Genomic DNA, 7,922 nt, shown 5'->3' on the forward strand with positions numbered 1-7,922 from the left:
TATTTACAGTCAGTATGGGTCTATCATCACTTGTACTGTCCTCCTAAGCAAGTCTAAGACCTCAGCTCTTCAAATCAAGCTTTGGAAGTGGGAGAAAGACATTAAAAATCAATGTAACTCTAGTTCCGCACTTTCTCTCATGGTCACCTGCAATCCCGCACCTTCTGTGTACAAAAGTTGCGTACCTACCCGCTCTGTCCCTAACGGTGTAGGTGCAGACCCCTGTGAAAGTCAAAAGGCGCAAGTTTTATCTTAAAAGACTCACTTTGGGTTAATTCTAGAGTTTTCAAGAAGGAACTTTGACGTGGATTGTTCGCTCTGAGGTGGTTCATGCATCCCAGAAGAGAAGGAGCTAATCCCTTTACTAAAGGAGCTATCCCTTTGAAGGAGGGCTTTATCCCTTTGAAGGAGGACCTAGTAACTTCCCTCCATTGCACTATAAATATAGGCATTGGGGTGAGGACTAGAGAGGTTAGAAGTTGAACATTTTGAGGGTAAATGCTGGTGAAATTAAGACTTCCTAATTGAGCTTAAGAGGAGAGATCACATACCTTTTTGGCTTCATTGGGGAGTGAGTGAAACTTGTCAAAGTAGAGGAGGCTTCTTGTTGGACCCTGGGAGGAGCTTGTACAGCGTCAAGGCAAAGGTTGTAAAGTTCTTCTTCTTTTGAATTAATACAATCAAACTCATCTTTCTCAACAAGTATCTTATGTTATTTGTTTCATGGATTCCTTGACTTTCATGTTAAATATGATTTATGCAATTGGTTTTTCAGGTGCTATTTAATTCGTTTGCCTTGTTTGTGTTTGCAGATTCGTGAAACAGAGCTCATTTGGATCAAAGGAGCGAGGGCATCCACAAGCTTGCATTGGACCAAAGGTAGGCCCTAAAAACACTTGTTTGCTATTGTTTATTGAAGCATATTTAGAGAAAGATAGTGTCTGGTTGGTTTGCTTGTCATTAGGTCTTCTTTAGATTCTAGGAAGGTCTATCTTGTCTGCAAGATCGACTCATTCCGTGCGACACTACGTAATCTACCTAATATTTTCCAACATGGGGAGGGTAGAGTTTTTAAGATAGAATATTTTATTTCTTCCTATGATCCTCTTAACCCAAGTTTTATTCTTGATTTAATTACCTCGGTTTCTAAAATCATTTACCCTTGATGTAAATTTACCTAGTTTTCATTTATTGATTATACTTATTAATTTATTTATTTTTAATGATTCCAAGGTGCCAAGTTTTTTTGTGCCCTTCAAGAACTTCCCTTGAAGCTCCAAGGGTGCCACGCCTAACAATTTATTTGTGATGTCAAGGATGCAAAGTTGGTCGTGCCCTTCAAGAAATTCCCTTGAAGTTCCAAGAGTGCCATGCATAACATTTTATTTTTGATGCCAAGGGTGCCAAGTTGGTCATGCCCTTCAAGAAATTCCCTTGAAGTTCCAAGGGTGCCACGCCACTTGCCCTTCAAGCATTCAGTGACTACAAGGGGAAAGTATAGGTGCAACGTCATAGAATGCTATCATCTCTTATGTTGCCTGCTATAATGAGACTAATGGTGTCGGGGATTAAGGAATCTGCCTTGATGCGCGCCCCCGGTAAAATCCTCATGAACAACCCAACTTTGGGACCTGCCCTCATAGAATCATGATCTTCAAGGTGAAGGTGTTTCAACCCTTCTAGCCCAAGTCACAGCGGGAGTGCTAGTGGGTGAGATCAGGGACACTCTCCCACCCCTCCCATGTAGTTCCATCCACTTTTACAACCCCATCACCCATATGTGAGTCATTCAGTCAAGCAAATAATATGTGCCTGCAACCATTAACATATCATTAGAATATAGATAAACATATATGGCAGGTTTCAAAATCAACTTAGAATTTCAAAGATAAAATAGTATAAATTTTCATCAAACCAGGTGTCATCAACTCGTCATATGCGAGTGCCTCAGATGGTTTCCTGCCATACTCAATAATCATCAGTAACAAGGTTTCTTTGCGTTAGTCATTGTCATAATAGCATCATTAACAACTTTTAGTCATTCACATCATTGTTCATTGTAAGCCCGAACTAATGAAAGTAGCTAACATAGGGGATACCTCCATCATGGCTAACATCATCATAACATTAATGGAACCATACATATAGATCAAAGCTATCATCATTATAACATCAATAGAAAACATGTCTATCCTTTACTACTATCACCATCATGATATCAATAGAGAGCACACATAACCATTAATTATATCATAATCATAATATTAATAGAGAACATACAAAACCATCACATTCACTAATAATAGAGTCACATTTCTGGATCCTCAACCTGAGTTCCTTATAGATGATAATGCCATATTAGGGTCAGGGAACTAGAGTGGGCACTACATACACCCCCTCTTAACAATGGACTTTGTCCCAAAGTCCTTAGAACATAAAGGAAAAACGACGACACATATCCTAGGAACCCTTCCTGAAACTCTTGCTAACCTTCTGGTGGGCAGGTTATAATTTTCCCAAGGTATCTATACCACGAATTCCACTATAACTAAAGGACTAAGCAACAACAAAACAAGGGCAGGATAATCAGAATCAATATTCATCTCATGGTACAATTAATATATGATGCTTTCAACCAAGTAAAGTCGTCCACACACTGTACTCCTGTAGCCTCCAATTATAGTCGTTCATTTCAAACTACGTCTACATGACCCTATAAGTGACAATATCGGGGACAATATGTAACACAAAGTGATTTGTATAATCATCATTGCATATGGTAGAGTTCACTATCATAGATGTTGCAATAATATTGTCGTAGAAGAAAATATCGTATAAATTATTCCAAAAGTTGTCCATACGTTTGATATTTTCAAAAGTCTTAAATTCTAAGTTATCCCTTCTGATAATTCTGCAATATTTCCCCAATATCTCAATAAGTGTCATTTTGGACCCTTGTCAGTATGTTCCCTAAAATGATATTTGTAGCATTGCATTTAGGCCATAGGTGGAAAAAAGTCGAAAGAGGTCGACAAGTAAGAATAAGAAATTCAAATAGCGAACTTAAGCTTATGAGCTAGCAAAAAGACGAAGGACTTTGATGTCAAAAGTGCTAAAAATTAAAACATTCTTATTAGCAGTTGTAAATAAATAAATAATTAGATAAATTACAAAGCAAGTGATTGTGCGTCAAGATGTAGTGTTCAATGAATAGTTCCTAGTAGTTCATCCAACCAAGAAACTCTTTGAAACATCACTACATTACTTAATTATAGATAATATCCTAGTAAGCAATGATGTTAGTGTCTCAACTAGTTAGAGATGATGTCGCACATGACCTAACAATGGAAGAATCTAAACATGCAGTCAATATATATCGAGCATTGAATTGGGCATAAAGAAGAATACTCTAAATAAGGAAGTTATGCCAATCAATAAAAAACATACTTCCCTATCCAAGGAAGTGTCTTCTATTTGCAAATGTGGGAAAATTTTGTTTTAGCTACATAAAAACTATCGAGAGGAATCAAATTGGTTATAACACCTACCACAACTCACCTATCAAAAAAGAGATAGTGGCATCCCTACTATAACTTAAGTTCATCTCCAAAGAAAGATCCCAACCTTTTTCAAAGAAAACCCAAGGATACTATTAAGTGATCACAACTTGTGACCAGTGACCACTCCACTTCACTTACTCATGCATAAATAATTAAATGGATTATCAAATTATCATAGCGACCTATTGAAAATATGATATCCAAATTATAATATATATTTATATCAATAATTATATTTATGAAAACTATAATTTAATTCAAATTATTATTAAAAATTTCAAAACAAATTAATTTAATAATATTTTAAAACACACTCCTAGCTTTTCATGTACCCATAAAAAAAAGCATCCTTTTGCAATCAATATTTAATTATTGACTTCTCTTTAATACATACCAATATATAAAAATTCTATACAATTGATGTAAATATTAAATTTAACCAAGATATTACTACATAAAACATAATTTCCATATGTCAATTTATAATGTGGAACTTTTAACTGGTTATTAATTTTGAAAAGAATGGCTTGATTATTGTTAGAGCATTAAAATGCTTCACATCCAACCATCATAAAGCCTAAACCAAGAAAATTAGCATATGATGAAGTCAAGATTAAGTTTTTGGTATTATATGACGAAAAAGGACAACTTATTGAAATGAGATGGAACTAGTTTCATTAGTTAAACTTATTCTTATGTTTTATTTTATTATTATTTTCTGGTGATTGTTAATCATTAGATTATATATATATATATATATATATCACCCTAAATAGAGTCTTTGTTTTTGTAGCTTTAGCAGTTCTATATATATATATATATATATATATATATACATTTATTCTACACATGTTGTAACTATCATTTATTTATTCAGATATATCACAAAATGTTTGTGCATTGTTTGATATCCTAAAAAATTACATGGAGTATATCCAATGAATAGGCAAATGTAGGGTCAAAATATTGTTCAACCATTTGGAAGATGTCTAAGAAGATAAAAGAGAATGGACTGAAGAAAGGAACAATATGCTACTTAAAGTATTATAAAATTGCATGTTTAGATATTGCTTTGAAGTTTCTATTTGTCTTAAATTTAGCTGATATTCCAATAAGTCCCTTTAAAAGAATTCTTCTTGAAAATTGAGAGAAATTGAAGGTAGAGTTGCAAATATAATTGATTGGATACTCAATGTTCAATTTGGTCTCTCCATTTTTGGATTGAGAAAAACAAAAACAAAAATGCATTGCACAAAGTTATAATTTAAATATATATGTGAAGAAAATAATCTCTGAGAAATACCTGTATGTGGAAACCAATATTGATTGAAGTAGAACCTGAATTTCCTAATCCATTTGACTAAATGTTTGAAATATCATTTAGACACATTTCAAAAGCTCATTAGTTAAGAATTATGAAAGATAGCTAAAACATCATTAATCAATTTAACTTTATGGGATTGTTGCTCAAGCTTTAACAGCAGTAGTAAAAGCTCATGATGGACGGGGGCCTCCCACAAGTCTCACTTCTGCAATTCTATAGAAGCTCCAAATTCACTCACCAGATGAAGTCATTGGATGGACTTATGCAGATCCTTCTTGGGCCCGCATAGTTGCACTTGCTCTAGTGGTAAAGGCTTGTACAGGAGCAGGTGATAAAGTGGCACAGAATGTTTTTCTCATTACTGTTCAAGAGCTTGCTTCCAGCGTAAAAGTTGTTTGTCCAGAGACTGGGTTTGAGTGGGAAAGATGGATTGGAGTCTTTTCCGCTTGTTATGGTTGGTGGTGTCCTTGAGACCAATGAGGGATAGGACATAGGTGAAGAACTAATTAGTTGTATTTCCAAAGACTTTCCAGGCATGCTTCCAATTCGGCCAAAGCTGGAACCAGCAATAGGTGTTGCAATGTTAGCATGGAACTTCTATATGAAGGCCTCTTCAGAGGAAAGTATCAAAGATAGGTGATACAAGAAAAATATATTTTATTATCAGATTTCTTGTTCAGACTAGCATTAAGTAATAATTGATAGAAGGAAGCATTTAGAATGCATATATGTGAAGTTTTGCTGCTTCCATCGACTAGGTGAAATATCACTTTTTGGCCATATGTAGTAATGAGTTGGTTTTGGCCCTCCCCCAACCTCTCGGAATCTCTCTTATCTCCCTTTGATGGTTGAAAATGTATACAGTTGGACTAACATTATTAATGGCCTCTGATATTGCTAGTACACCATTTTATTTTATTTTGATGACAAATTTGTCATCTATAATCAACTGGAAGATTTTAGCTGCATTATTCATTAGGAAGTTAAATTGGTAAGGAAATCAAATTTGCCAATTTAATCTTCTCTAATATTTATCTTATAAATTTTGTAAATCCCACAAAACAAAGCATCCTCTGCAAGATTTAAACGAGATTTACAAAGTTGTGATTTGCCAAAATTCAAGTCCTATCTTTTTCTCCAACATGATATAGTGGTTAAGAGCTCTTTCAACAATCAGCATGTTATGATATGTGCACGCCATAGAGATATGCAAGACAGAAAGATTGAGTGATTGCAAAGCATATTGCAGATTTGATCTTGTGGCTGGTAATTGGTGATGGCAATTCTGGAATTCTAGTCATTATCCTTCCACGAGATGAAACCTTAAGCCAAAATTAATTATGATCTGGAATGTTGGAGTGTGAGGGCCACCATAGCATGGAGCTTTGTGTGTACTACTCTAGATCTATGTAGAGAACACTATGTGTAACAGAGTTTGGTGAATTGCGTGGGTACAAAAGGGAACGAAACCAATTTTTAGGATACAAAACACAATTTTCAATTGCAGGGTACAAACACAATTTTTTATTTGCTGGAGTGTAGAAGCAATGGAGCTAATTTGGCTCTCACAAACTTGAGAGCATTAGCTCAATATGTTTTAAAACAAAATTAGGAATAAAATCTTCTGAGCTCATCAAAAAATAAACAAACCTGAAGGAATCTATATATGTTGAGATTGTATTAACGTCAATTCCACACTCCTTTGATCTTTTGGTTAAAAGCTCTGGCTCATGGACACGCTGAGACCCTGATATGATTTCTTCACCATTAATCAAATTGACAGTACACTGATAAAATATCTTAGTAACACTAGTAACACAAACCCGCATCTCTGGGTTGCAATTTGACAATGCAGAAAATTATTATATCTACCAAAATGTGTTTATTTGTTACCCCAGAAGTTTGAATTATTATTGGTGTACATGTCAATCACTAATTAAGTGCAACAGAACTTGAACCAATTTTTTAGCACACCTTTACACAGAAGTGTTTCTACGTTGGTGTTCCTTTGGTTTGCCCTCTCTGGATGGCTATTATAAATTTGTTCTAACGTTTTTAGTGGGTAGTTATAGAAATGGCCCAATCTTCATAATGTAGCCAACACCCAATTTCAAATCCTCCATGGCACTGCAAGGCAGCATACAACCTCGAAATAGAGCTGGAAACCCAGGAACATCACTCTGGGCTCTTGGTATTTCATTTCAAAAAAATAAAAACATCTCTGAATCCAGTGACTATTCATATTATTGACATAATCAGCTCAAGATTATACTCAAGACTCTGATAATGGAATGTATTCCATGGAGAGAATATTGCCATCGTCAACGTGACAATTTCAATTGCAGCAAAGTTGTTTGAATTGCATGGCATTTACGTAAAAAGCTAATCTATCTACATTTCAAAACACCCATATGCGTTTAGAATAGATTAATCATTTCAGATATAATTAGCAAAGTCAAACCACAGATTTTCTACAATGCAATCTAAAGCTGGAATCAAGTGGTTCATCAAGGGCTATTATAGTCACTCCAAAATCTGTCGAATAAGCCTCAAATAATTGAAATCCCAACATGTAAATTATTTAATTTGAAAATTGAAACCATGCAGAAGCACGTTATACTTCGATATTGAAAATAACAGTTGATCGCGGCTTCAACTCTGGTAAAGGTATGACATAAACTCTGAGAGGGTTTCAAGATCCATAATGAAAAATTGGGGCGGATGAACCCCACAAATGGTGCTGTTAATAACTTTGGGTTATGGTAATATTGTCAAAATTAGGTTTAAACAACTGAAAAAAATCAATTCCTTGACCTCCTCTAATTCTTGCCATAATTAAACAAAGGGCTTGAAAGAAGCTACTGTATATCTCGGAATATTTAACTTACCGATCAAGGGTTTGCATTCATAGTCCGGCAGGGTATTTCCTTTGGCCACCATTTCTTTTGCTGAGAGATGTCGGAAATCAAGGGCCGAGGCTTCTTCGGTTAGTGGAAGAACCTAGATCAGATCTGATGCTTGAGCATAAACAAACAATT

The 7,922-nt window shown here is 35.0% G+C and overlaps 1 pseudogene; it reads left to right on the forward strand.

The window, feature by feature from the left end:
* The first annotated feature begins 5,013 nt into the window (after positions 1–5,013).
* LOC149202241 (uncharacterized) lies at positions 5,014–5,524 on the forward strand (annotated as a pseudogene).
* The last annotated feature ends 2,398 nt before the right edge of the window (positions 5,525–7,922 follow it).

Source organism: Pinus tabuliformis, chromosome 2_1 (assembly GCF_031772625.1).
Source record: "Pinus tabuliformis cultivar Carrire ecotype Pingquan chromosome 2_1, CPIR1, whole genome shotgun sequence".
NCBI lineage: Eukaryota > Viridiplantae > Streptophyta > Pinopsida > Pinales > Pinaceae > Pinus > Pinus tabuliformis.